The 23,338-nt window shown below is 37.9% G+C and overlaps 1 pseudogene; it reads right to left on the minus strand.

The window, feature by feature from the left end:
* Positions 1-22,590: 22,590 nt before the first annotated feature.
* On the minus strand, positions 22,591-22,716 carry LOC114008772 (uncharacterized; annotated as a pseudogene).
* Positions 22,717-23,338: the final 622 nt, after the last annotated feature.

Raw genomic sequence — 23,338 nt, forward strand, 5'->3', positions numbered from 1 at the left:
TATTATGTGAGAAGGCAAACATCAAGACTACAGAAAGAAGTATAAATAACAACTTCAGCTGTGAGTATTTGGAATAGGAGATTAATGATAAGACACTTGTGCTCTGGCCAAAGCAAGTTAAGGACTGGGTCTGCATTTGGACTCTACACCTGTGGCCTACGTGTATGTTCCCTCCTGCTCAGAGCTACCTGAGCCTGTTAGTCCATGTGCTGACAAAGCCAGTGCTGAAGAAGACAATATAATCAATAAAAAGTATACCTACTTGTGAGATGTACAACTCTTGGGTGCAACTTGCTCATGTTTTTAAAAAACTAACAATGACTAAAAAGAGCTCTGTGCATTTTGCACTGGGAAGGATAAAATATTCCAATGATTGTTTTCTAAGTCTTACTCTTCATGAAAGTTTCAAGGTATTTCTTTATTAAGAAAAAAATAATTAAACCTTCCCTGGGACTATGTAATAAATACCAGCAAATCGACAGGAAAAATGCAAGGAGCAGGATTGAAGAAAATACCTTAAGGAAACTTGTGAAGCAACTAATTATTTTCTCCCTCTGGGCAAAGAGTTTATAATAGGATGGAAAAAATGGTCAAATGTTATATAGCAATGCCTATAAATAACTTGAGACTTCACAGACTCTGTGACTTCAAGAGTGCATTCCTATCTGTGATGTATTCCCATGTGACAGATGCAATGTAGTCAGGTGTTGGCAGGTAAGAGATGGGAGGTCAGTCGTGTGTGACCAACCCAAAGATTGCTATGGGGTTTTGTGGCTTGCAAGTCCATCATTATATGTACGTTTGTAGAAACTGGCTAAAGATTCTGTTTGCTAAGTGCCTCCATTTATATTACCTCTTAGTGGCACAATTACTAGTGACACCACTTTGCACACTGCCTTTCTACCATGATGGCATTTTTTAGTTTACTTATTTATTACTTCAGATAGAGAGAGATAGAGAAAGAGTGGGACCACATTGTGATCCAGTCTCAGTCAGCCCTGGCTCATGGTCACACAAGTGCCCAGTGGATTCAGAGGGGATGTCAGACTTGAACCCAGGACCTTCCTGTGTGGGTTGGCCTTAAAGAGTATTGTGTTTTACTGCTACACATGGCCTGGTACCCTTGATTGTGCACTTTGGATCAACTGAGGACCTATGCAGAAAATACCGTCTGTACTCCTTTCTTGGATATCTGATTGAACTGAACAGAGCTGAAAAGTCTGGGGTGGTCTGGAAAAAAAAAAAAAAAAGAAAAAAAAGTCTGGGGTGGAGCCTGAGCAAAGAATTTATAAAGTCAAAGGGATGTAACCCCTAAAGAGCAGAATATCATAGGGTAAGTTCCTGTGGATAATTTCTGAATGAATTTTTACCTTGTTATGATTTTTAAATCAGAGCTAGTCTTATACCTGCTGAAGCAAAGGAAAGTTTATATTGTGACCACATGGGGGCCCCCCATGACACAATTCTCTGCTGACTGTCTCCCTGTGCAATAATTCTTCCTAAATGTGCTGCATTCCCCACATTCAAAACTTCAGGCAAGGCTAGGGATGTCAGACTGGTTTCATTTTGCATGTCACCTCTAATAGATAGGTGGTGAATGCCTGAGTGCTGTGCTGCGAACAGTTGGAGCCTGCATTTGACCAGAGCAGTGAAAGCTCCCTGATCAATTAGTAATGTCTGCCATGGGTGCTAGAAATGAGTAATACGTATATCTAAGACAGGTTGTGCCATTTTGAAATAACCAGTAAAAGCAGAGTACTGTCTCCAGATGATACTTATTCATCTGTACACTTATATTAGACAGTGCCCTATTTCATCAGCATATTAAGATGTATTAGGTTTACTTATGGAACTAATCAATATCTTAGAAGGTCTTTAAAGCCTAGTCATAGAAAATAAGCACTCATTAAGTAACTATAGGTTGCTTTTTCTTTTTGATTTGTTTTGTTTTGTTTTCTTTCATAAAACACTGATTATAAAACGCTTATAGCCTCACTAGAATGAGAAAGAATATATGCAGGCAACAATTAATGAGCACAGTATTATTCATCCTGACAGAATTATGTACTAATATAATAAAGATGATGAAGAGAATAAATTGATAATTGTGTGGTCCAAGGACCAAGCACTAATTCTAGAGTACACCAGCTGCTGCGTTGACCAAAAAGACCTTGGAGGCACTCAGATGCATTAGCACACTGGACAGAGTTGGGTTCTCTCTCAATTACAGCACAATGCAACACACAAATGTCCCAGGTTCTTAGCACTGTATAAAGAACAAAGGTCCAGGAATCCAACAAATCTGGTTCCAGATCTCAGCTTTGCCAACTGTTCTACATAATTTTTGAAGTTTGCTTATTACTTCCAAGAGACACACACAGAGAGAGAGAGAGAGAGAGAGAGAGAAACGGTTGCCCCCAACAGGGTTCTCCTACTGCGATCCGCCTCTAGTCTGGGTCAGCCCAGATCACAAGCACTTATGTGAACAAAGAGTTTCTAGGCCACAGCCCAGGACCTACCCAGGTGGGTCCAGTTGAGTCACCACTGGATCACTGCCTGGCCCAAATGGTTCTGCCGTTTATCTGATGGTGTGGCCTACCAAGAATCTCTGATTTCTGCAAATCTCTGCTCTCACATACAAGGTGGAGATACAACATCCTCTCTTGCAAAACCATTTTAAGATTTAAGGGATATGCCAACAATCTGGTGATTAATGGGTTTTTATTAAATGGTGAGATATTACATCATTTTCTCAGTTCAAAAGTGACACTGATTTTAGTATGCACCTTTGAGTTAATAGAACGTTTTCATGAGGAAAAATAAATCCCTTCATCATAATGTACATTTCATTGGAATCCACATCTGAATTTTAGAAATTGTACTGTGTGAATAAGACGTGCATGTGAGACTTGATGTTGCATATCATCAAGTCTAGCAGGATGAGCCAGAACAAACTTAAGAGCAAATGTCCCTGCAGAGGTTCACCATGGGTGGATCTTACAGCCATTGATAATGTAGTGAATTGGCCAAGACCTCCCAACTAGAAGGTGGTAGAATCTGAATTTCAACCAGGCAGTCTGGACCCTAAGGTCATGCCTCAGCACCATGCTGCACTCCCCAGGGCTACATGCTGCAAGTGAGCAAAGGAGGTCAGAGGGGACACAGGGCTGCAGTGGGGAATTTGGAAGCAGAATTGAGGGGAAACTGATTCACATTTGAGAGACTGACGTGCAAGCCAAGGAGACAATGGGACAATGAAACTGGCAACCCAGGGAGTCAGGAGAAGATGGAAGACCAGCCATAAAGCAAGTGAGGACAGCGGCTCCAGGAGCACTCACATTTTCCTACGTGAAAGCAGACTTTGAGTCTTACTACCTACTTCTTCTTAGGGCATGAGTATCTCAGTTGGGTTATGCTGTGGGTTGAACTGAGTTGAATTCTCTCCCAAAGGCCACATGTTGAAGTCCTAGCCCCAACTACATCAGTATGTTACCTAATTTAAACATCAGGTCTTTGAAGAAGTAATTAAGTTAAAATGAGATCACTGGGAAGGAGAGAGGGAGACTATTCCAGTATGACTGGTATCATCATAAAAAAGTGGAATTTAGATGCAAACAAGCCCATACAGGGAGATCACTACGTCTATCTAAGAAGCCAAGAAGAGAAATGCTGAGCAGGTTCACTCTACAGTCATCAAAAGGAACTAACCCTGGCGACACCTTCATTTCAGACACCTGGATTCCAGGATTGTGAGAGAATAAGTTAATGTTTAAGCTGCCCTATTTGTGGGGTTTTGTTATTTACATTAGCCCTAACAAACTAACACAAGTTATATTATGAACACTTGGATATCAATGGGGTGATTTTCACATTCAGCATATTTAAAAAAAAAAAGATGTGTCCTGATTCTGTGTTTTCATACATGACATATTATTTAAAAAAATGTGAAGAGACATATTTCTAAAAATATATTTATGGAATTTTTTATTGTATTTTTTCATGAAATTCAAAAAGGCCATCTCTCCCTCTGCCTTTTCTCAGTCATATACTGCTCCTATACAAAGACCAAGGGGTATGACTATAGACATGCATATTAAACAAAAGAACATGGGTCAAATTCATTTTTAGGAGAGATTTTTTTCTCTAAAGACAGAGAGACAGAGAGCATCCCCCAAGGGGGATAGCCACACCACAATATTTTCTCTTCCATTCATTTCTTGGGGTCTTGGCTATACATATATACACACCCAACATGAGTTTTAAGTCACTGGGAAGCATACCTCGGCTGACTATGTGGGAGTCTAGCAACATAACCATTACACCATTTGCTGGTCCTAATTTTTTTTTATTAATTCAATTATTCAACAAATTGTTTTCTGTTGAGACTACCTAGATGTCAGCATGGTTTATTATGAAAACCAAAACATGTAAGTAAGTCAACAAGTGTTGGGTTAGGTGATGATATGGTCAGATAATCAGGAGAACCAAAGACTGGAAGCAGGCAGGGGAGTTAAGGGGGAGCTTCCCGGAAGTGCAAACCCCTGAGACGGGTATTAAGATATGTATCTCAAAATTCAATTATTTTTTATTGCTAGAGGGCATATGTGTTTTCCAGAGAGAGAGAAAGAGAAAGAAAGGGAAAAAGTAGCATTTTCCTGATGTATTTTGATCATATCTCAATCCCTTCTCTGTTTTCCCCATCACATCAGGATTTTGGACATGTGCACACACAGGCCCAGTGTGTTTTTCAGTCTGGCAAGGCCAGGACTTGAACTGCAATTGGCTGTGTGGGATCTGAGTTCCCTGAACACTAGGCTATGGGGCTGGTCCTCAAAATTGAACTTAGCAGCTATTTGCCCTCTCGTTTCCTCCTTGCTCTATTTTCCTTTTGGTGGTGGTTCTCACAACTAAGCAAGCATTAGTATCATCTGGAAGATTCCTGGGTCCCATCTCAGCATTTCTGACTTGACAGGTCTGAAGAAGGCCCAAGTATTTTTAGTTCTAAGAAATCCCCAAGTGGTGTGGCTACTGCATGTTCAGGACTCACCTTTGCATTCACTCAGTAAGCACTTATAAGCATCTCCCTGAAAGCAGGTTTCTGTCCTGATTAGCTCTCAGGGATGAAGTATGTATACCACAGTCGCACCTTCATGAAAATAGCAGATAGTAATCACTTACCCCCTTTATAATGCAGTTACATTCTTGAATTGATTTCTTCACGGAAAAAATAAAACATACGGTACATATGAAAGCTATTTCTCCAGCAGCATAGTTTGTGCTAATAGAGGAAGGATATTTCTAAAGTGAGAATCATTCCATGTCTGTTCTCTTTTGTTTTAACACTTAAAGCAGGTCTGGTCCAGAAGGTTAGAATCTGCAGATGTGGATTTTGATTGAGAGAACTCATTAACATAGGAAGACGGGACTTGCCTCCTCACCACTCTCCTTTCTTGGAGGGAAATATTTGGAGTCAGCGGCACGGAGCTGTCTCTTTGATACTTTCAAAGGAGGAAACGATGATCTGACGTGCTTGTCGAAGGCTGCCAGTACTGGTTAATCACATGCTTATTCTCTGTGATGTATGCTGAAAGGACACGAGAACCAGCTGGGCACAGCGGTGAACCAGTCTATTAAGAGGAAATCAAGTCAATGAAGAAACGAAAGCATATTCTGGGAGAGAGGGCACCAGTTTCTTCTAGTTTATGTGTGTGGTGGCAAATATTTGTATTTGTGTTCATTGTTCCCTGAAATGGTCTTGGGGCCAGCTGTGTAAAGATGTGCTTGAGCAACAGGAAACTCTAAACAAGTGAACAAAAGTTCTTATTTCGAGAGCCAACCTCTGAGCTTTAGAAGGAAGAGATTTCTGTGAAATGCTTCTCTTTAAGCACCGTTTGCCAGTGCCCCCAGAAGACACTGGTTTCTCCTGACTTGGACTACCTACTATGTATCTCTGAGAAATCAGCCTGATTTTTAAGGAGTACATAGCAGGAGCTCAAAATCTAGGTGGAAGGCCATTTCTCTAGTGATCGGATGATCAGGTTCAGAATCCATAAATAGCTATTGACAGTCTCTTGTAGTTAGTTAAAATGCTCAGTGCTGTGGGAATAAAGAAAAAGAAGAACTCTCTCCACCTTTCTTGCCCTGATACATTTCAGAGATATTTTATTTTACAAAGAACAAAGCCTCGTCGTCTGCATGGCCAGTCTGAATGAACATGGTGATTGATTTTTTAAAAATGGAATTTGTATTGAATGTTCAAGAAAACAGATTTACTCAAAACTACATGCTGAAAAATGCATCCAATTTAGTACTATTAATACTTTCACTCTGCTGCTGTGGTTCCTTTTCGTTTCATTTTGCATTCAATTCCCTTCATTCTGAATACATCTGTGGAACATTTTCTAGGTGCTAAATACTTAGGTACTACAAAAATGAATGCCTGGGCTCTTGATTTTAAACTCTGTTTTCCATCTTAACGATAGAAATTCTGTTAACCATCACCTAAAACTTATGCATAGAGTGCTACATTTGGTTAGAGCCTCTCCAACACAAAGCACCTCATTTGTACAAACCGGTTATTCCTTCTCATCTATTAGCACAGGAGAGATACCAGTCCCAGGATATCTGCTTTTTCATTCTCAGTGGCTGCTCTTGCCATGTCTAGGGGTCCCTGATTTGAAACCACATGCCTTGGCTTTAGGGGTTTCCTTAGATAACTCTCATGCTATTAATAGTCTAGATTTCCTATGAAGTGGTTTTAAAAGATTTGATACATTTCACCATACAGAAAGTTTTCAGGTGTGTGTATGTGTGTGTCTGCGTGTGTGTGTGAACATAAAATAAAAACCACAGATGACATATAATGATGTATTGGGAGAAAATGTTTTTAACTTACATCAATTTTAAAAAGTTAGCTTTCGGAGACCAGCAGTTAGCGTAACGGCTATGTCACTGGACTCCAATGTAGTCCACCATGGTTCGCGTCCCAGACCCAGTGGCTTAAAACTCAGGCCGGGAGCGTGTGTGTGCATGCCCAAGATCCTGAGAAGAGAATGAAGGAGAAGGGATTGCGGCGTGGTCATCCCCCCTGGGGGGTGATTTCTCGCTTTCTGTCTCTCTGTCTCTCTCTGTCTGTCTGGCGAGCACACACACCCTATAGCAAAAACCTCTCCAAAAAAAAAAAAGTTAGCTTTCAAAACTGTTAAAAATAACAAAAAGAAGGGGACAGCAGATGGCATAGTGTTTACATCACTGGACTCCCACATGGCCAACCGCAGTCCAAGTCCTGGCCCTGGTGACTTGAAACTCATGTTAGACACATGTGTATTCATGCCCAAAATCCCAGGAAGAGAAAGGATTGTGGTGTGACCATTTACCCTGGGGGTGGTGATTTCTCACTTTCCCCTCTCACTGTCTCTATTTGTCTCTCTCTTTCTCTCTCTCGCCAGCAAGCACACACACCATATGGCAAATATTTCTAAAATAAATAAATAAATAAAAATAACAAAGAAATTAATAACTTTATAAAAAAAAGAGCAAAAGCACAATTTACAAAAATATTTACAAATCATTAAATATGAAAAATTACTCAATTTCACTAATATATATATACACACAAATTAAAACAACACTAAGATATCATGTCCTATCTCAGAGAGGGCACACATAGAAAAGCTCAACAACATATTCTGTGTGGAACTTGGTGTAGAAATCACTGTTCTCTGCAAACGCTGATGTGAACACAGTGTAAAACCATCCTAAGGAAGGGAACTTGGCACTGTCTAACAAACTGCAAATACATTGATCCTTTGACCTGGTACTGACACTTCTGAGAATTTACCTTGAAAATACACCTTCAGAAATACAAAACATCATACACATGTGGTTATTCTTAGTGACGTTGTGCCAGATGACAAGGAATTACAAAGAAAAATACCCTTTTGTAAGAAATCGTTTGAATACACTATGATACCTTAGCACTGTTTTGAAAGAAGAAAGACAAAGAAATGAGAAGTATTGAGTTGCAGGAAAAGTCATAACTTACGTTTCTGTTTTTTCCATGCAAAATTGCATTATGATTTTCAAATAACCCAATATCTCATTAACTGATAGGCAGTGACTTTGGGGATATAGTATAAAATTTAAAACACAAGATATTCACATATTCATCCATGTATAGTTGTCTCTGGGTATCTGCGGGAGCTTGGGCTCAGGAAACTCTGCAGACACCAACATCCACAGATGCTCAAGTCCCTCATATAAAATGGCATTCTTTTTGCAAGTTACTTATGCATCTCCTCCTTTATACCTTAAAACATTTTGACATTATTAATGATACCTAATATAATAAAATTTCAATGTAAATAGTTGTTATACTTTTTAACTTTGTATTTTATTATTTTATCAGTGTATTGTTATTTATCTAATTTTTTTATTTATAGTATTTCTGGGAGAACTAAGAAAAAAATGAGAGGTTGACATTTTTCTCAAACCAGAAGTAGAGGAAACTCTTTGAGGGTAAAATATCTGGTTGGCAAAATAAGATGGAAACAAACTAAGAAGACCCATGATGACTGCCATGAGCTGAATGCTGATTTGTACTCACTAATGCACCAGAAGGGCATGCCTGGGTTAGTCTCATTTGAAGACATATTATCATGTCATCTAAGAAGGAAGCACTTTCAAATGGATATGGGTGGAATTGTGTCATTATTTATCCAAGTATAGGGGATATCTCAGTTCTACCTAGAGCTGTATCACTGTACTTCCAACAAGCTGTTGAAAAAGACCCAGTACACATCTTGGTTCATGGATATCAAGGGTCCTCCCAAGAAAAACTGAAGCAAGGGATGTTGGAGGAGGATATGCCTGAGACACAAAACCTGAATGGGGATTTTCATAACATGCTCATCACTCTAGGTTTGCTATGTGCTGGTGCACAGACATGCATGTACACTCACAGGTGTTTATGTACAATACAAAGTGTAAAGAGGTAGAGAGCCGGAGACAAAGATAACAGCAAATAGGAAAAGAACTCAGAAAAATTAAAATATATTAATTCTAACATGCTTTGAATCTAAACATATTGTTTTGAAATAACTCAACAGAATGATCCAAAAATAAGCGTACTATCATCCTCTCATACATTTCTAACTTCCTCATGCCTCCAAATTTGATTTGCCACCACTCCTCTCAAGCATTATTACTCTAGTAATTTTGTAATATCAGCTAATCTTAGGATGGTGCTCCACCAGCAGCACATGGAAGGCATCTCCTGAAAGCATGACATGGAGGGACACTCAGAGGAAGTGAGACACTTCGTGTGCAGAGGACAGCATCAATCATTTTTAATAAGTACATTAACATGACGTATTGCCATATGAAAATAGACATTCCAACGTGAAAGTCAGCCTGTGGTTTGGGAGAGAGCTTTCCTGATATTTTAAGTAATTTTCTGTATCTGCGCTGTCCAATATGGAATCCACTGGCCACATGCGGCTGTTAAGTACTCAAAGTATGGCCCTTGTAACTGAAAACTGATATATAATTTTACCTACCTTTAACTTAATTCAGTTCTAAATAGCCACATGTGGTCAGTGCTCGCCATATTCGACTGCATGGATTGAGAGCTTAGCGGGTTAAGCTAGGCTCAGGAACTAGACACCACATTATGAATCCAGCTCTACCGTTTAGTAGCTAGGAATTCTTGGGCAACTTATGTTTTTTACAAGCCAGTTTTATTTGTAATAAGGGGTAAATGATCATAGGACTGTTAGAAAGATTAATTGATAGTGTTTATGCAAAGTGCTTAGAAAATATGTGGCACATACTGAGCACTCAATAAGTTAACTAACTTAATGGTCCATGGATATCAAGGGTCCTCTCAAGAAAAAACTGAAGCAAAGGATGTTGGAGCAGGATATGCCTGAGACACGAAAACTAGAGCCCGTGAGGAGAGGAGGGTGGGGAATCTCAGAACATGCTCATTATTCTAGGTTACATGTTAGTGTCATTACCTTTATTATTCGTTTTCTTTTATCTGTTGGCTGTTACATAGTTTTATATACTGTCACTATATATCCTTAGAAACTGTCCAATACTCTACGGATCATTTTCTTTCACTCCACATTGAAATAAAAATAAATTTTTGGAGGAGTGAGAGAAGGGAATGTGGCTGAATCTAGAAACCTTTACCAATCGTGATATTGAAACTAGGATGAGGAATAGATCATGGAATGAACAGTAAAGACAGATGAGAGCCCTAAATAAGTGTGCTATTCAGAAGATGTGTAAGCTCTAATAAATTATGGGACTTTCTAAAGACTATTTACACTTAATAATTATGCAGCCACTAGAAATTCCTGGGTTTTTTTTTTTGACCAATGAAAACACTCAAATCAAGATAGAGCATTTCCATCAATGTATCAAGTTTTCTCATGCCCAGTTCCAGTAAATTTCAGTCTCCAGTGGGCAGACATTTATTTCCTCATTTATTACTAGTCTTTTTGTGTCTAGCTTATTTCTTTATTGATATTACAATGTGATGTTTCTGAATCATTCATTTTTCTTTGTTATACAAGAGATCTTCAAAAGTTTAAGAAAAATGAGTGTTATGAAAAAACTATGAATGAACTCCAAAATTTTTTGCACCAAAGTAAACTTGTGCTTTAATTCCATTTTTGTTTTTTTACAAAATTTTTAAAGTACCTTATATTCATGGTTTGTTTTCTTTAATTACTCAGTAGTCTTCTATAATTTGTTTATCCATTGTTTTGTCCATAAGCAATTGGTTTGTTTCCATTTTGAGTATTATATTTGCTATGAACATTCTTGTGCAACTCATTTCGTAGAAACATGTTTTGCTTATCTTAGCTAAATACCTAATAGCCAAGTGGCAGAGTCATAATGTGGGTGGTTAGAAGAAAATTACCAAACAGCTTTCAAAAGTGGTTGTCCTATTATACATTCTTACCAGCAATACATGAGAGTTCTGAATGCCTCATATTCTTATCCGTATTTGATACTGCTAGTTGTTTTCATTTCAGTCATGCTAAGAGTTTTAAATAGTATCTGATTGTAGTTTTGTATTGTATTTCCCTGATGACTGATTATATTGATATATAAACTTGGTTGATTGGTTTTTAAACTTTCTCCTTTTCTATTATTTCAAGCTATATTTTTTTAGGTTATACTTTGACTATGTATCACAAATTTTTATATGTTGTGTTTTCATTAATATTCAGTTTTAGAAAACTTATTTTTAAGAATTATTTTATTTAACTTTATATATATATATATTTTTTTTTCATTTGACCAGAGGGACAGAGAGAAAGAGAGAGAGAAGGAAAGTGAGAAAGCAAGCCACAAGCTCCGAGACTAAAACCATGGTCGGCGATGTGGGAGTCCAGCGACCTTAACTACCATGTCACCTGCCAACCTAGTTTTAAAATACTTTCTAATTTTCCTTATAATTTCTTATTTAAACCAAGGATACTTAGTGGCATGCTATTTAATTTCTGTATATCTCATAATGCTGATGTTTAATTATATTCAGAGAAGTGGCTCTGTAATATGTTGAATATTTTTAATGCATTGAGAATTGTTTTTATGGTGTAGCACATGGTCTATTTTGATAAACATTACATATGAACTTGTAAAAAAACACATGTTCTAAAGTCATTGAATGCTGTACTCTGTAATTGTCAGTTAGGTCTAATGTTTTGTAATATTGTGCAAGTTTTTATGTATTCACTAATTTTGGATAGTTTCTAAACCAACTTCTGAGAGAAGGGTGTTAAAATTTCCAGCTAAGGGGACCAGCAGTTGCCATAATGGCTATGTAGCTGGACTCCCATGTAGTCAATCATGGTTTGAATCCCGGACCTGGTGGCTTAAACTCATGCTGGGTGCGTGTGCGTGCATGCCCAAGATCTGGAGAGGAGAATGAAGGAGAAGGGATTGTGGCATGTTCATCCCCCCCAGGTGATTTCTCGCTTTCTGTCTTTCTGTCTCTCACTGTCTTTCTGGTGAGCGCATGCACCCTATAGTAAAAATTTCTCTCTCAAAAAAAATTCAGCTAAGATAATTTGTCTATTTCTCTCTCTATTTAATCAGTTTTTACTTCATTATTTTGAAGCTTTATAATTAGGAGAATATGTATTTATGATTATTATGGTTTTTTAAAGAATTGATAATTAGTCTACTGTTGATGGAATTCCTTGGTTTTTGCTTATTTTTCCTATAAGGTGTGTGCACTCACCAGAGAGACAAATAGAGACAGAAAGACAGAAAGTGAATAATCATCCCCCCCAAGGAGGAAGGATGGCCATGCCATGATCCCTTCTCCTCCATTCTCCTCTCGGGATTTTGGGCATGCATGCACACACACCTGGAGTGTTTTAAGTCACTGGATCTGGGATTTGAACCCCAGTCAACTACATTTGAGTCCAGCAATGTAACCATTATGCCATCTCCTGGTCCTAAAATTTTTCTTTTCTTTCTTTTTTTTTTTTTTTTTGAAGACTCTTTTTATAAGACATAGAATTTCTAGGACCTATTTTTGTTGTTGTTGTTGAGAGAGATTTTTGCTATAGGATGGGTATGGAGAGATACAGAGAGACAGAAAGTGAGAAATCACCCCCTCCTGGGGGGGATTGGCCATGCCGCAATCCCTTCTCCTCTATTCTCCTCTTGAGAGTTTGGACACGCACACACACACACACACACACACACACACACACACACATGCCTGGTGTAAGCTTCAAGCCAGCGGTTCTGGGATTCAAGCTATGGTCAACTACGTGGTAGTCCAGTGCCTTAACCACTTCACTGTCTGCTGGCCCCTAAGGTTTTTTTTTTTAATGTCTTTCAGAACTTAGAGATGACATTTCACTGTCCAAGTATTACTGCTTGTTCACTTTAGATTTGTGGAAGCTTGATTTTACCCTTTGATGGTAGCAGATCAGTGGAAAGCTGAAAGTGTTTTCCATAACCTTCTAGCTTAGCAAGAGTTAGACTCAAAACTCTTTGCCCTTGGTATGGAAACTTTTGATTTCCTCCAGGTTTCACGAAATTTTGCCTCCATGTGCATAATGCCGCTGACCTGTGAGGATCTGAGAAGAGTTCATATTTAAAATTTGGGTTGCTCAGACTGGCTCCATGACCTTGTGGTAATGCTGGTAATGCACTGTTCCAAAGGAAGTTGGACCCTGTGTGGTGACCATGGTTCAAATCCCTCATCTTGTTTTCCAGAAATATGTCAGACACATACATGAGTGTGCAGGATTTGATGGACTGGAGAACTGGAGAAAGAGTATTGTGTCATGCCCAGACCCTGTGGAGAGTGCTTCGTCTCGCTCACTCTCTCTTTCTCTCATGCTCATAGACATCTGCATGTGTTGTATCATGAATAAAGAAAAGATTTTTTAATTATTTATTTATTTTATTTATCTTTTTTTTTTTTTTTGGCTACTGGGTCTGGGACTTGAACCATAATCACCTATGTGGGAGTCTATTGCCTCAACCACTATGCCACCTGCTGGCTCTAAGATAATTTTTTTATTATTATTATTAAAAAAGAAATTAGGCTTGGGGACCAGCAGTTAGCGTCCTGGACCTGGTGGCTTAAAACTCACGCCAGGCGCGTGTACGTGCTTGCCCAAGATCTCCAGAGGAGAATGGAGGAGAAGGGATTGCAGCATGGTCGTCCCCCTGGGGGAGGGGGCGATTTCTTGCTTTCTGTCTCTCTGTCTGTCTCTGTCTTTCTGGCAAGAGTATAGCAAAAAGCTTTAAAAAAAAAAGGAATAAGGCTCTTCCCTTCGGTGACTCTCTTCTTTCCAGGATTTTGTTTTTTTAATCTCAATTTTCAATTGCTCCAATAGTCTTGCAGTCTGTCTTCATGAGTTTCACTGTCCAATTTATTTATTATTTTTTATTTTCATTATTTATTTATAGTTATTAGATATTATCTGTACTTTATCACCTTGGCACACCTCTCTTTATTCTTCTTACTCAAAATTGATGATCCATGTTCAGCCCAACACTTCACATGAGTTTTTGAATCAATTTGTCAAAATTAAGTAGGTCGGGGCTGGCAGGTAGTGTGGTGGCTAAGGGTGCTGGACTCCCACATGGCCAACCATGGTTCAAGTCCTGGACCTGGTGGCTTGCCTTCTCACTTTCCATCTCTCTCACTCTCTCCCACTCTGTACCTCTCTGGTCAAATTAAAAAATAATAATAATAAATAAATAAATAAAATTAAATTAATTTAAAAAAATTAAGTAGGTCATGCCCTGGAGACCATGGCATTCGCTTAAGGGAAAAGTCCCTTCAAAAGCAACGGGTGTGGTTCTTTTCTTTCAAGGGTTGACTTTGACCAGTCTCTGCCAGCTTGTGTCAGTTCCTCTCACTCTTTTATTTTTGTGACCCTGAGTCCTATACAAGTTATTTCCATCGTTACAGACACCGCTCCAGTCATATATATTTCTTTGTTGTCCTTTCTTGTACCTTATAAAAATAACTGTTTTTAATTAAATATTTGTTTATTTCATTTTCTATTTGCTTTATAGGAGTACTTTAATTCAAAAAGATGTTGAAAGGCCATTAGCATTCTATTGAAAATAGTAAAAGAAGATATCTCGAAGAAATAAAACATTTAGAAATTAAATAGCACAGTTGTAAGTAACTTGCAGCGAAAACATCAACACTGATTGTAGGATTTCATAAAAGGAGTAGAAAATGTCAACATTACCATGCCCTCAGGGTTGCCAGATTTAGCAAATAAAAGCACAGGATACTCAGATTTGGATTTAGATATACCATTGATAATTTCTAGTATAACTATGATCAGTGCACTATTTGGAATGTTTATGCTAAAAAGTACTAGTTGCAAGTCTGAATTCAAATTTAACTGCGCACAATGTATTCAATTGCCGCCCCCTCTTTTCTTGCTTATTGCTTCCTTGCACACAACAATCCCAGACCATAAGCTATCATAATTCATGAGCTTTGAACTTTGGCCACTGTGAGAGATGTGGCTGTGGAATGGAAGAAACACTTTGGCAGACTTCCTGCTAATTTGCTTTCTGCATTTTCTACTCTGAGCATTAGGATATAGTGGGAAGTGGAGACAACGTGAGGCCCATAGCTAAGCCTAGAATTCCCCCAATGAAAATCTCAGCCTGATTGGCTGCCTGAATCTGGAACTGGCATGTCCACAATGGCTATGGCTGAGGAGAAGAAATAAAGCCTCTGACAAATACCAGTGTTCCTCCTCTTTTAGAAGGCATTTGAAAGAAAATTTGTATGATGCAGGGTCACAGTTATGACAGCTATCCCTCCCTCAGCTAATTTATTTACAAATTACTCTATTGGTAGCTATATTTCCAAATTTTCCATATATGAAAATAAATGAAGACCAACCAAATACAAATGAGAAAGGGCTATTTATTCAGAGTTTGCTATGGCAAGGGAGTCAATCAGTCATCACTTGTGTTTTGACTAAGATTCAAAGACAAGCAGAGGAGAAGAATAGCTTGTACTAGGCACATTCAAAGCTTCAGATGTGCCCTGAGTGAAGGCCATTGGCTTGGGGATGGAGCAGTGGGCCAACTAGAAGACCTATGAGATTGGTGAAGGAAGCACATTTGTTTTTATTTTTATCCCTGCCTGCTCCTAAGTTGGAAACACAGACAAAAATTAGGGAAGCTATTAGAGTCTCATAAAGTGTTAGTCATCTGGGCTGATTGTTATTACAGGATAGTGATTTGGCTTCCTGGACTAGCTGCTATGGTAGTAAACTGATTTACTACTAATCTTATTTATAGACAAGAAGTTTGTCTTCCTGAACTGGTTACCACAGATAATGGATTAGTTTTCTGGCCTGGATGCTACAGGTTTTGGGTCAGAGTCCTCTGTTTTAATTTTTTAGGCACACTGTGGTTATTGTCTATTTGCATATCAAGCTTATAACTATTAGACATTATTTCTAATTTATCACCTTGGTGCACCTCTCTTTGTTCTTTTTACTCAAAATCAGATTGTCTATTTTTAGCTCAACAATTCACATGCATTTTTGAATCAGTTTGTAAAAATTAAGCACTAGTGCCTGTACACACACATGCACACACATACGCAATGAACTATTTGCATTTGCATTCTAAAACTCTAAAACACAAAACTAAATCTAAACTAAAATCTTGTTATGAATAATTAGGAGTTTCGATACGAACTTTCAATTGTATTGTTGAATCAATAGTAACTTTACTGAATTCTTATTTCTACTTGATTATCTTTCTTCTTTTTTCTTTTGTTTTATTTCATTTTCTTTTATACATTCAATCACATTATTTAGCTTACAAAATGAATATTTCAATATGTGAACATTTCTCCCTAGTCCAGTTGAATATCAAGCTTATAACTATTAGACATTATTTCTAATTTATCACCTTGGTGCACCTCTCTTTGTTCTTTTTACTCAAAATCAGATTGTCTATTTTTAGCTCAACAATTCACATGCATTTTTGAATCAGTTTGTAAAAATTAAGCACTAGTGCCTGTACACACACATGCACACACATACGCAATGAACTATTTGCATTTGCATTCTAAAACTCTAAAACACAAAACTAAATCTAAACTAAAATCTTGTTATGAATAATTAGGAGTTTCGATACGAACTTTCAATTGTATTGTTGAATCAATAGTAACTTTACTGAATTCTTATTTCTACTTGATTATCTTTCTTCTTTTTTCTTTTGTTTTATTTCATTTTCTTTTATACATTCAATCACATTATTTAGCTTACAAAATGAATATTTCAATATGTGAACATTTCTCCCTAGTCCAGTTGATTAAACTATAAAATAGCTTCAACAGATAATAATCACATTTTCAAATCTCTTTTTTAATATATAGAAATGTAGCCAGTAGCTTTTAATTCAATCCCTTTGTCCCTGATATCTGAGCTGCCACAGGGTATATCCTAGAGTCATATTCATGCATAGATTGTTCTGAGTCCTTCATGGATCTTTAAAGGTTAGATTAGAGGTTGGGAAATTACAGCCCAAAGTGTAAATCTAACTCACCACCTGATTTCTTGATTGGTCCAGAATCTAACAAAATGTTTACATTTTTAAATGGAAAGGAGGAAGAGGAGGTTGAGAAGAAACAGATTTCATAATACATGGAAATTATAGAAAATTCAGATTTCAATGTTTATAAATAAAATGTTGGAACACAACTAGACGCATTCCTTCATGGTGCCTGCAGGCACTTTGGTGCTGTAACAGCAGAGCTGTGTAGTTGTAGCAGGGACTGAATGTGAACATGGCTGCTAGAGACTGAACTGTATGTTCTTATGTATTTTATGGAAAAATTGCTGACCTCTGGACTAGTCTTACTTAATCTCCATAACTGAGTAAAATTCTTGAAAGTTTTCTTTGATAATTTCTGCTCTTCCATATCAAGTTCTCTTTTTCAAAAAAAAATATATATATTATGCAGACAATGTTTTTCCTAAACTGAATGCTCTACTTTTCTCATTTTCCCACCACTTTTCCTCCTTCTTATACAGAAGTTTAAAAGGCTCTATAAACTTTGTGACAAGTTTCCTTATTAATTCAAATTATGAAACACTGAACAATCTTTTGGGCCTATATTATTAGTTTTTATTATAGAAAAAGATGACTATTACATATAATTATGATGCTCAATAAAGCTATTAAAACTGTCTTCAAACTAGATGATACTGGAGAGCAGGAAAATGTATTGACATTAAGAGGACAATGCCGGAAATGCTAGGAATGGGAGGGTTGGGGCACGAGCCCTTATTGAGGGTGCTTATTCTTCTTGCTCTGTCGCTCTTTCTCTGTCATTTGCCCTCATGAAAGGAACAGACTTTAAAAGAAATAAAACAAGATACACTTCTTTTAAAAATCTTCCTTTAGTAATAATTATGAGTAGAAGTATAATACAGCAAAATAAAATACTTAAACATAATGAGAGATTCCACTTTTCTCCTGATTTTCGAAGTGTAGTTTCCTGAATTAAGACTCAAAAACTAAGAAAATACATTAAATTATATGTTTTTATTGAAGTGCGAATTTTGTTTTTCATAAAATAGCAAAACTCTGTCAAAATAACTTTCCATCATTTTCACGCCCTCATGTTCTTTAATTAAAGTGGAACGTTTCAAATATATTATCATAGACAGAAACTATAAAGTCTTTTGTGCATATCATGACTAAAGAGCTGCATGGTTTAAAGAATTGATATAAAAATACAGTATAATTTCCCTTTTTAACAGCCCAGGAAAATACACTAATACATTCATAGCATTAGTGTAGTATCATGTGTATTCAGATTCCTGGTGAAATACTTCATAACTCTAAAACCACCATGGCCTTTTATTTACTAGCATAAAGCATTGATGAGGTGTGGATTCTGGTCACCTCCCATCTGAAATCTTTGTCTTAAGCATGTGAAAGACATGCGCCCCCATCCAGCACAGACATAGGCACAGACATAGGCATGGCTGCCACCTTGCAAACTATGAGCCTTACATACTGAACTGGCCATGACTGACACTCTCCATGCTATCTAGAGGACCTATAAGCACTCTGTCTGCCAGATTGGTGGGTAGGCCTACACACACATGCACACAGGCACAAAGGCATGCACACACATCACCCCAGGTAGGTCGCTGCTCAGTGCTTAGGGTAGTGGCTCATTTTGCCTAGTATCCAGGTCGCGTACCTGAAAGCAGAAATAGAGCAAGAGTGAGAGAAAAAGAAGAGCAGAAAGAATGAAAAACACTTGCACCATGACCTTACATGAACTTCCCATGTATTACAAGCAATTCCAATCACCCAGAACCTTACTAGTGGGTTCCTTTCCTCTTTGTCATGTATACAGTTATTCATTTGTAACCCAGATGCTTCCTTTTATTCAGTAATTACTTACAGAGAGCCTATTAATTATCAGGTACTTATCCAGATTCTGGGCACACTGTGGGGAACAAGACAGAAAGTCCATGTCCTTAGAGAGCACATTGTATGTAACACAGGAGGAAGCAGATACATAACATAGATGATATCAGTGTGATATGCATTCAAGGCAATAGAACACAGCAAGATGATAAAGCCTGATCAAGGGAACGGATGGCACTTTTTAACTGGTGGTCAAGAACTCCTAGTATTTCAATGATCCAAGATCAGGAATGATTATAAGCCAATCATAAGGAGTTCCCAGGAAGAGCATGTCAAAGCAGAGGAAAAGAAGCTGGACCTTAGGTGGTGTGGGGACAGGGCAGGGTGAAGGAGGAGAGCCGGGAAGTCAGAAGGTCAGAAGAAGAATCAGGGAAAAGGTCAGTTGGTGCAGGCCAGGAAGGAGCTGCCCCAGAGTCTCTTGGCCCTGCACTATTTACATGCAATGGGTTCATTCTCCATTTCACTGTCTCTGAGAATCCATCCTCTTCTCTCCAAGATGCCAGTACATTTCCAGGGGGTGCTGCAACATCAAACACGCCCATTCTCACTTCCATTGAAACAGAAGTAGGCCACCAGAGGGTCATCACTTTGTCCTGTGCAGGCTGCTCCAGTCAACCCTGGCTTTGGCAGGGGATGGTGCACATCTGCAGTGACACCTGTGACATTGTGCCAAGCCACTGGCTGCAGGGGCCATTGTCAGCATCAGTTTGGAGAGACAGAACACCTTAAATTAAAGCTGTATCTCAAAGAAGGAAGGTGAAGAGTGAGAAGAAGGGTGAAAAGGGAGAGAAACAATGATTACTAGATACTCTAGATCTTTAGAGAAATTTTTTGTCTTCTGCTTCTCAGCCCTCTCTTCCACCCCTCCCTATTTTCTCCTCATTTCAGTTTTCTCTCCACTCTCTCTTTCTGCTCATTTGTACTTCAGAGAAGTTTATACAGTTCTGATCTCCTTAGTTCCAAAGTACGTATGCCCTTAGGAATTTACTTTTTATCCTAGGCACTTCTTTTTCCTAAAGAATTTTTGTAAAGATATATTTTAGAGTTAATTTCTTAAAATATATTTCAGTGACAGTTTTTAAATAAATTTTTCTCCTCATTTATTCAATAATTTTTAAAAATCTACTATGTGTCTGAGTTTATGATAGATTCTGGGAATACTGATGAAGCAGCTATTTCATGAAAATCTCAATTTATTGGAAAAAACAGACTACCTTGCTAAATATGCAAATAATTAAGCAAGTATGACAGTGATAAGAACTATAGATAAAATTGTATTGGGAAAAAACACTTGTTCTTATGGTTTAGGTATTTCTTGCCAATGAAGAATCATTTATTCTAAAATATGGAGGGAGAATAAGAACTACCAAGAAAAATATGGGACAGGAAATATCCAGGACAGAAAAGTCAGAGGAGAACACACTTTCCTGGTAGAAGAAATGACATGTTTGAAGGTACCAAAGTGATATCTTTGGGGAATGGAATATAACCTACCAATTACATGAAAATCAAAAGAATAAACCTTCTAGGATCTGGGAGGATATGTTCATGATACCAAGAAGGCACAAGTTAACAAGTTTACTAAAAAGCAGATAAAAATGACTAATGAGAGAGAAAAAGATTAATACATTTGATTATGTTAAAAATAAGAGCTGCCGTTCATCAAAAGGATACCTTTAAGAGTATTTGGAAACTCTGCACTATGTTTTTATAATTCTTAGAATCATTTTAGCTTCACAGAAAAGTAGCGGAGATAATATGAAATGACCTTGTGTACTCTTACACCTCCATTTCCCTGCTGTTGATGTCTCACTATTACAATGATACATTTGCTAAGACAACCGAAATGATATTGATCCTTTATTATCAATTAGACTTCGTAATTGCCTTGGGTTGTCTAATGCCCTTTATCTGCTCAGGAATCTTATCCAGGAGACCACACTGCGTTGAGTCATTACATCTCCTTAGGTTTGTCTAGGCTGTGACTGTTTCTCAGACTTACTTTGGTTTTGATGACCTTGAGAGTGTTGGGCAGTACTTGATATCAGCCTGGTAAGAGAGTGTTGGGCAATACTTGACATCAGCCAGCTAGAAACTGGCATTATTTTTCCCCCAAGGTAATGCTGGGATTGTGTTCTCTGAGAGGAAGGCCACAGGACATATTTATCAACAGCCAGGAAGTTTTATTACTGTGGATGTTAGGCTTGATCACAGAGCTGAGGGATTGCTTTCACTCTTCCCCACAGTAAAGTTTGACTTCCCCTCTCTTGGGCAGTATGCATTATGTGCAGCCTGAACTTAAGGGACAGGGAGTCATACCTTACCTCTTTGAGCATAAATTACTTGGAATTCTTTTGTCTTCTGCTTCTCAGCCCTGCTATCCCACCCCTCCCTATTTTCTCCTCATTTCAGTTTTCTCTCTACTCTCTTTCTGCTCATTTGTACTTCAGAGAAGTTTATACAATTCTCTAATGCCCTTTATCTGCTCAGGAATCTTATCCAGGAGACCACACTGCGTTGAGTCATTACATCTCCTTAGGTTTGTCTAGGCTGTGACTGTTTCTCAGACTTACTTTGGTTTTGATGACCTTGAGAGTGTTGGGCAGTACTTGATATCAGCCTGGTAAGAGAGTGTTGGGCAATACTTGACATCAGCCAGCTAGAAACTGGCATTATTTTTCCCCCAAGGTAATGCTGGGATTGTGTTCTCTGAGAGGAAGGCCACAGGACATATTTATCAACAGCCAGGAAGTTTTATTACTGTGGATGTTAGGCTTGATCACAGAGCTGAGGGATTGCTTTCACTCTTCCCCACAGTAAAGTTTGACTTCCCCTCTCTTGGGCAGTATGCATTATGTGCAGCCTGAACTTAAGGGACAGGGAGTCATACCTTACCTCTTTGAGCATAAATTACTTGGAATTCTTTTGTCTTCTGCTTCTCAGCCCTGCTATCCCACCCCTCCCTATTTTCTCCTCATTTCAGTTTTCTCTCTACTCTCTTTCTGCTCATTTGTACTTCAGAGAAGTTTATACAATTCTGATCTCCTTAGTTCCAAAGTACGTATGCCCTCAGGAATTTACTTTATAGAGAATTTACATTTAGAGAATTGTCTCCCTCACTCAAACTACTTACCTGTACAGTCATTTCTTTATATTAGTATGGACTCAAGGATATGTAATTTTATACTTTTGGTTATAATCCAGTGCTAAATTATTTATTTTGTTGCTCGAATTGTTTTGGCTTGGACCATTTGGTGCTCTTTCATTTGGCTCATGTGTCTATGACATGTCCCCTTTGGTTTGCTTTTCTAGCACTTCCTTGCTTTCTGACTTAAATAATAAAATTTGGATAATTTCACAAAATACAAAGTGGAAAGTTAGAGGAAATCACTAGTTTGATATCATAAAGTACTTGCCGATATCAAAAGAGCCCAGTTTCCTTCCATTCTGTGATTGGGTCTAATGTCATCCTAGGATGGCTTTTCTTCCTAGGCACAGCAGGGCCTTGCACTTTCTTGCTTTTCTCTAATTCAGGAGGTTTTCTTCTTCTCTTCTTCTTCTTCTTCTTTTTCTTCTTCTTCTTTCTTCTTCTTTTCTTTAAAACAGGGGTAAACATGAACACAGTCCCTCACTACCATAAATTATGAAGTCAAGTTTCCCACATTTGGGGAAATCACAGGGGTCAGCACATCCAGAGTGCAATGGCTATCTCCCCTGCCAGGTAAGTATTCTAATACATGAGGCTGAGAAAGTTTTCCTCTGAGGCAGAATATAAGCTATCCCTCAGGAAATAAAAAGGAACAGGTAAAAATATTTGTTGGATTTGCAAATAGAGGTATCCATTCCACACTGAGACTAATCTCAACAACAATTCTCATGTCTATGAGCGTCTAATCCAAGACAAAATGAATTGGGAAGAAGTCCAAATAAGGATCTGAAATTTTATAAGGAATCCTATATCTATGAATACAGAGACACTAAGCTTTGAAGAAGTACCAACAGTCAGGAGATCTTAGAAAATAAGTATCAAAATTCAACACTAGCTTGTGTGATCCTTAGATTCCAAGGCTCAGTTCTGCAAATAAGGAAAGGTAAGGTGACATTCTGAAATATATGTGGATGAAAATGAGGGAGAAACTTAGGATATCATCAAATAATTTATCCCAGATGAAGTACATGCTATGGGAGGCATTGTAGTAATGAGAACAACCAAGAATCATTATTATAAAATTAATATAAGTGTAATGGCAAAAAATAAATCTATAAAATAAAACAAAATTGCCAATAGTCACCCAGGGTGCATTGTGAGAGGAGGTTAAAGTTACGTTCCTTCTTCAAATGAATTGCATTT

The sequence above is a fragment of the Tupaia chinensis genome, unplaced genomic scaffold, assembly GCF_000334495.1.
Source record: "Tupaia chinensis unplaced genomic scaffold, TupChi_1.0 Scaffold000386_1, whole genome shotgun sequence".
In the NCBI taxonomy this organism is placed as follows: Eukaryota; Metazoa; Chordata; class Mammalia; order Scandentia; family Tupaiidae; genus Tupaia; species Tupaia belangeri.